The following is a 7,765-nucleotide window of genomic DNA, read 5'->3' as shown; positions in this document are numbered from 1 at the left end:
CGTAATGCGGGGCCCTGTGACTCGTATGGTGTACGTTGACAGCACTGGTTGTGTACCACGTTGTAGCTAGCCTACATTAATATATATTGTCCTCTCAAGATTCTTGGACTCCGCTAAATGATGAACATGGGCAGCTGTGTTTGACAATAGAATGAAAAAATATAGTGAAATGCTACTCTAACAGATTTAACTAATATAAAAAAATAATAATAATATTTTATATAAAAAATAAAAAAATTTATTTTGTAATAATTTTTTTATTTAAATAATAATAAAAAGCAATTGATATGATGTAAAAAATAAAAATATTTTAAATTGATTTTGAGAATAATTTTTTAAGTTTTTGGACTCGGTCCGATCGAGCCCTTTGCCAAACACAGCCGGGATGACAGGTTGCTTGACTTCCAATCGAATTATTGTTGGTTGATTGAGTGTTTTTTTTTTTTTTTTTTTTAATCAAACCAACTCATTTTTGGTTTGACACGGCTCGTTATTTATTAAGAATACAGTTTAAACTTTTTAACATAATCTGTTCTCTTGATATATCAGACGACAAGTGCTCAAATGGAAACTTGAGCTTTTATGGAGTACATACTTATTATTTTCAGCCATACTTGTTTTGCTAACCAGGTGGCCTGATAAGTTTTAGTGCAGAAAAATAAAACAAGATATGCGTTTATATATATATATATTCAATTATGTGGAGTGATAAACAGATTCAAGGAATATACCATCAATCTAAGGCCAGAACTGAAGTGTACAAAAGTAGGGGTGCAAAGGCGGGCGGTTAAAAACCGCCCGCTAACCGCTAACCGTTATAACCGTCAACCGCCTAACCGCCTAACCGTCTAACCGCATTAACCGCTAACCGCCTAACCGCTATAACCGCCTAGCGGTTAGCGGTTAGCGGTTATTGGGTCTACTAACCGTAACCGCTAACCGCTAACCGCTTTTTTATATAATATATTTTTATAATTATAATTATAAAAATATTTATACATATAACATAATCACTTATTATTAAATCACAATTTTTTTTAAAAATAATTAAATCACAATTTGAGTATTAATATATTATCACTATAATTGATATGATTATATCATATGAGATTGATCATTAAATCATTTGATTATATAATAACAAATTATACATATATAATATGACATAACTCATAAGTATACTAATTCATACTAATACAACAATTAAATATCTAGAGACTTATTTCCAATGTATGTTATAAACTTATAAGTCTATATATGTTATAAGTCTACATATGTATATGAATAATATAAATGTATAATATCAATACTTAATCATATGATTCAATGGCAATTCAAATACTTTATTCAAGACTTTAAGTGAATCATATTATTAATGTACAATGATGATATGATTCGTATAATATCAAATTAAGTAATTGACATTGGATTAAACAATGACCAATGTGTTACTTATAAACACAATTTAAGTATTAGTGTATTATCATTATAATTTTAGTAATTTATATATTATCACTATAATTGATATGATTATATCACATGATGACTTGATCATTAAATCATATGATTATATAATAATAAATAATACATATATAATATGACATAACTCATAAGTCATAAGTCTACAAGTTAATCATATGATTCATGTACAATGATAATCACAATTGATTCAATTAAATTAAACAATATATTATCTACAATTTAATTAAAGCATTATTAGATACTTTAGGAATTTAGGATTTAGGAGTTTGAACATTACCATTTACCATTAGATATTAAGTTCAATTCAAAGAAAAAAAATTATAAGTAAATATGATAAGAATTTAAATAATTAACCGGTTATGATTTAATATTTAAGGAAATTTTTTTAAAAGTACAAGTAAATGAAAATTTTGGGTCAAATATTTTTGATTTTTCAATATAGGCTCTTTTTATAGCAATTGGGCCCAAGAAGATATTAAAAATACAAGAAAAAAAAAATGAGGGTAAAAAAAAGCCCAAAAAAATAAGTCCAAAAAGCCCAAAAAAAAAGCCCAATTTTAAAAAAGCGGTTAGCGGGCGGTTATCTATTTCGCTAACCGCTAACCGGCAGTTAACCGCTAGGCGGTTAGCGGTTGCGGTTAGTAAAATCTACTAACCGCTAAGGCGGTTACGGTTAGCGGTTATTGCTATTAACCGCTAACCGTAACCGCCTTTGCACCCCTATACAAAAGCAAAAAGAAGAAGAAAATAAATAAGTGAAGTAAATCTGCTCATGATTGTTTAGATTGACGACAACATTGCTAGGTGGAGCTTTACGTGCTGTACGGAAATTAGTTTTAACATGGTATAGTATATGCTCGCCTTGATTGTTAAACATTTTTGTTTTAATACTATCCATGTTGTTTTTTTAATTTTTTTTTAATATTCTCGTACTTTTTACATCACATTAAACACTTTTTATTATTATTCAAATAAAAAATTACTACAATATAATTTTTTTTTACATTAACCAATTTTTGTTACAGTATCGGACCAAAACCCTTTAACAAACATACCCCAATGCTTTTCTAAGACACTGTTAACAAGAAAAAAAAATCAAAAAAGAAAATAATTATTGGTATAAAAAAGTAAAAAAATGGTATTGATAAGTGCAAAAATTTTGTTTTGTAGTATTTTTTTTATTTGAATAGTAGTAAAAAGTAATATAAAAAAGAGATGAATAGTGTTTAGTGGAATGATGGTGTTTGGTGGTGTTTGTTAAACACAACCGTAGTGGTGCGCAGAAGAACTGGAGGAGAGCACATCTCTCCTCTCTCTCCTAGGGCTGTTAAGTGAGCGAAGCGTCTAGCGAGCAAGCTCGGGCTCGGCTCACATAAGCTCGGCTCGTGCTCGACTCGAATATTAAATGAAGCACTTCATGAACACAAATCCTGGCTCGAATATTAAACGAAGCAAGCTCGGCTCGACTCGGCTAAGCTCGTGAACAGCTCGTATAAGCTCGTGTGTGTGTGTGTATATATATATATAAACTAAGTAATACATAATTAATTATAAATCTCATAATTATTAAAACCTTCAAATTGCATTTATATTTAAGCGTTAGAGAATGAAAAATTATAGAACCTTCGTGATCAAAGAGAGAGAGAGTAATCATTAAAAAGACCTCGATTCAATTAGAGCAGACCCAAAAGAAAGGAAGAAGAACCAAGCAGAAACTATTGAGGGAGATTGCGAAAGGCATAAACTATTGAAGAATCAAACAGACCCAAACACTATCACTACCTGTCTGGTGAGCGAGAGTGAGAGAGTGGGAAATGAGAGTTCAGGTGGAAGATTCGTTGTGACTGGTGAGGGGGATTGAGAGAGACGTTAAAAAAATATTTTTTTGTAGGGGGCGTTGCCCCAATGCAGTCTGAATGCAACCTGTTAACTTGTCCCACATTGTTAAGAAAACATCAATCTCTAAGTTTGCTTATCTATAAAATGATGCATATCCTCTCTCTTTGAAATCAAATGTCTTGCTATATTGACTTAGGCTCCATACTCGACTAGCTAGGCTAAGCAAATACTCATATGCAAACTAACTTCTTAAGCCGTATAAGAGTACTTGAAGTTAAAAAAAAAATTAAAAACAAAAACATTAAATATAAGAGCTAGCTCGCGAGCTGGCTCGGCTCGACTTATTATTAGCTCGAGCTCGATTATTTTGACTCGCCCTTGAGCTCGACTCGAGCTCGAGCTCGAGTAAAATTTAAACGAGCCAAGCTTGAACAAGGGAAGCTCGCTCAAGCTCGGCTCGTTTACACCCCTACTCTCTCCCCAGCTCCTGTGAGGTTTTTTTTCTCTGTTGGAAGACGCTCGAAGAGCCCTCCTTAATTCCTTCTCATTTTCTTTTTCTCTTGCTTCTTCGCTTATTCTTTTTCTTTTTCTTTTTTTTTCCATTAATTTGGGAGTCAGATCTACCATGTTCAACCATTTTTTTTTTTTTTTTTTTTCAGTATTTTTTTCAAAAGTGTGTTTTGACCATTCTTGAGCATTTTTGGTTCTACGCTGTTGGACCCAAAATGACCCAACATCCGCATGTATGGACCGAGCATTCTTCAGTATCGGTAAAAGAGGAAGAGGGGTTGTCAGCAGGTGCTAGTCTTCTGACCGTAGGCACTTCGACGCCCAAGTTAGTGTTTCTAAGAATAGGGAATAAAAAAATGGAGAGATTGGGTGAAAGGGCTCCCCCTAGAGAAGGAGCCCTCTTTAGTATTTAGAAACTAATCGATCCTATGTTATCTGAATGTGAAGAAGATGAGTAATTCTAGAAGTCCCTCTTATGTCAAATTACTATTTGATCAATCACAAGTTCAATGGTGATTTTAAGAGCCACATCATTTTTGAAGGGACACAAAAGGGGCTTGTAGCATTTCTCTAATGAGAGGGAACCTATAAGGTCTCATCGTGTAACGACCCCGATGGGCAAGTTAATTAACTAGTAATTGATCTTATAGTTCGTGTCCCAGCCCTATCCCTCGCAGGACAAAACTTAGGGATTTCAACCTCTCATAGACGAAAGACCTCAACTGAAGACTTTCTAAATTATAAGAATATAGAGCATCACATACACAACCACACATTCATACACTGGAGTAAACAAAATACCTCATAATATAAAGACAATCATCAAATGTACCGATCATCAGACCATCATTAAATAAGGTTACAACCCAAAATATAATTGTCTTAACAAAAGATCAACAGATCAAATCCTAAGTTTAAGTAAAGCTAAAGAGATAACAATCTCGATCATGTCAGCTCAAGTGGTTCCTCCACCAGTGCACATAGAATGTAACCAAACTGGATCCAAGTCCTCAAAAATTACACGAATCAGATCTTGCGCGATCACCCACATCTGCTCCGAAGGCATCTCCGTCTAAGCTAGCTAAACTGCTCAATTATTCGTAATGGAGGGGGAAAACATAAAATAAAGGGATAAGTCTAAAGTCTTAGTGAATGTTAACGCATATAATGCCCATGCCAGTTTTTTTTATGAACACTGGTTTTTATAAAGTATGCAACAGTTTCATCACGACAGTTTATCATAGATGTGACATAGATATATGATATATGCATATGATATAAAGTAACAGTCATTGTTTAATGGTATGGTCTACCCGAGATATTACCCCTTCTAAGCAGAGTTAACGTTGTCCCAAGGAACCTGTAATACAATGTCGGTGCCCCAACCATTGTACGCTACCGTACATCCCATTAGTGGCACGACTGAGTCCAACCTCGGGTGGTCTACACCACTAATAATGTCCGTCCTATAGTAACTAACCATTAGGGAATGACTGGGTCTTGTCACGAATCCATTGGATCCAAAGCCCACGTAACAAAATACACATTTAACCATAAAACTAACATGTATAATAAGCCGATGGTCATTATACTGCACGTACCAGTGTACCATGTCATACGATGCAATTTATCTTGTCTGTATTTTACATGCATACTTTTACAAGTCTCACTTTGTTAACATATTTAGCATAACATTTTTCTCAAAAATGCTAGAATTCATGTGCAATAAGTGTAAATCGTGAGAGCTACAGATATGCATGTTTTGGTATACAAAATAGCCATGTAGTCATGAAAAAAATAATAGCAAGCATTATGTGAGTTAAAACTCTCCTGGGTCGATTAAATCCTCCGAATATCCCTCCAACATGTTCGGGTTCTCTAAATCTGTGGAAAACTTTCTATTAGTCCAAATTCCACTAAAACAAGCCTATAACAGGAAAACTGGAGCTATCGAACGGTCGACCAAAATAGTGTTCTCTGGAATGCTTTGGATCGTACATCCGAGCTCAATGCCATACGTCTGCTTCGAAGGATTTCAGGTAGAATCTCATTTTATTCACTCATCCTCCTATCCTCCTAAATCGACTTCTAGGGCTACCAAAAAGGTTTTCTAAGGCTACCTATCTCAAAATAATGCCTACATGTATAAGAAAACACGTTAAATCAAGATAAACTACTAAATCGTCAAGATTAAAGTTTAACCTAGCTAGAAACTCAAAACCAACAACTAAGCTATCAATTAAACAACATAACATCTAAGAAATGAACTAGGCTTAAGGATATTACCTCCTTGAAGCGAAACTTTAAGAACATCCTTTCCTTCTCCACCAACACTCACAAAATCTCACAAAACACACTCACACAGAGTTTTGGGAGCTTAGGGGCGTAAATCAATGTGTGAGAGTGAGGGGGGTAGGGGGTATTTATAGCAAAGGGCGCTACCAACTTCTCTGAAAAGTAGCGGACGTTCGATACTACTTTCACAGCAATCCAAAGGCTGTATTGTATGTCCAGGTATTAACCAAGGGGTATTCCAAAAGTAGCCTACGTTCGTGTGGTCCCCAGCTTACGTCCGTATACTATTGGTAGAGTACGGCATACTATTGACAGAGTACGTATGGTGATCCCCATGAGTACATCCTCTACTAATGACAGGAGCGTACAACCGCCAACCCTAGCGTACGTACAGTCTGAAAGTCTAAATTTCCAAAATACCCCTCTAGCGGTCCTCAGTGACCCAAAAACCCAAATTAACCATATAACTAAGTGACCTAAGCATAGTTAATTATTTGGGTCACTACACATTGGGCCCCTCCTTGTAGTAGTAGGCCTTTCATTTGACTGTTTTGGGCTCTCTTGGGCTACAGACTACAGTGGCAGTAGGCCTTGTGGTAGGCCCTCCTTTGGGCTTTTTAGTAGTAGTAGGTCTTTCATTTGATTAGGCCTTGGGTCTTCATGATCATGTCTAAGTGTGTTCAGAGATTGTTATAGGGGGTGTATTTCTGCCACAACACATGCACCTAGTCTTTGGCTCCTTGTTCTCTCCAACACTAAATCTCCATAGTTGGTTTTTTTTTTTTTTGCCAATGGTGTTTTCTAAATTTGGTTGTAAATCATTTCGTGGTGTTCTCTTGACATTGTGTCGTCGGTGCCTCACGTTGGTGGCTTTGTTTTGATCTTCGTCTCTGGTACATTATCTCAAACTACCTTAATTGGTAAACTTTACAAAGGATCGTGTCATTCATTTGACATATTCTCTTTTTTACTTTATGGTCACCCGAACTAATTTGGTTGTATTGATGCTTATTGTTGGATTGCATTAATTTTTTTATGTTTTGTGTTGTTGTTGTTCCCTCCCCCTTCCCCTGTTATTCCTTAGGGAAAAAAAAATGGTATATTGAAATGCAACCAAATAAAATGTTGACTGTAAAATAATTTGAAAATTGAGAGTATCTTTGTTCCCTTTCCAATTTTGGGATGTTCCAACGAAATGGACTACACAGTCCACACTCCCCATTATTATTATTATTATTATTATTATTATTATTATTGTTGTTGTTGTTGTTGTTAAGGCATTATTATTGTTTTGATCCACTCATGCAAGAGAATTGTTAAATCATCATTTGTCTTAAAAGCTTAAGCTTATAGAAAAAGGTAGACTATGTCTTGTTAAGATTTAATAAAGAAATAGGGAGAAAAACCTAGAAGCCGTCTCTTGGCCCTTCTCCTTAGAAAACAATTTTGAGAGGAGGAGGGAGCGATCTGCTCCCTCCTCCCCTCCCCCTTCTACTCCTCGCTCTTACCCTTCCCCTCCCCTTTGTGTTTTCTTTTTTTTTGTTTATGTTTGTAGGTGTTCTCCGACCATATCAACAACTTCGGCCTCTTCGCTATGTGTACGTCTACCTTCCACAATGTTGTGTCGTTCATCTCTTCC

The sequence above is a fragment of the Corylus avellana genome, chromosome 9, assembly GCF_965113065.1.
Source record: "Corylus avellana chromosome 9, dhCorAvel1.hap1.2, whole genome shotgun sequence".
NCBI classification, from domain to species: Eukaryota; Viridiplantae; Streptophyta; class Magnoliopsida; order Fagales; family Betulaceae; genus Corylus; species Corylus avellana.
The sequence above is the reverse complement of the archived record's forward strand: the minus strand, read 5'-3'. Positions refer to the sequence as shown.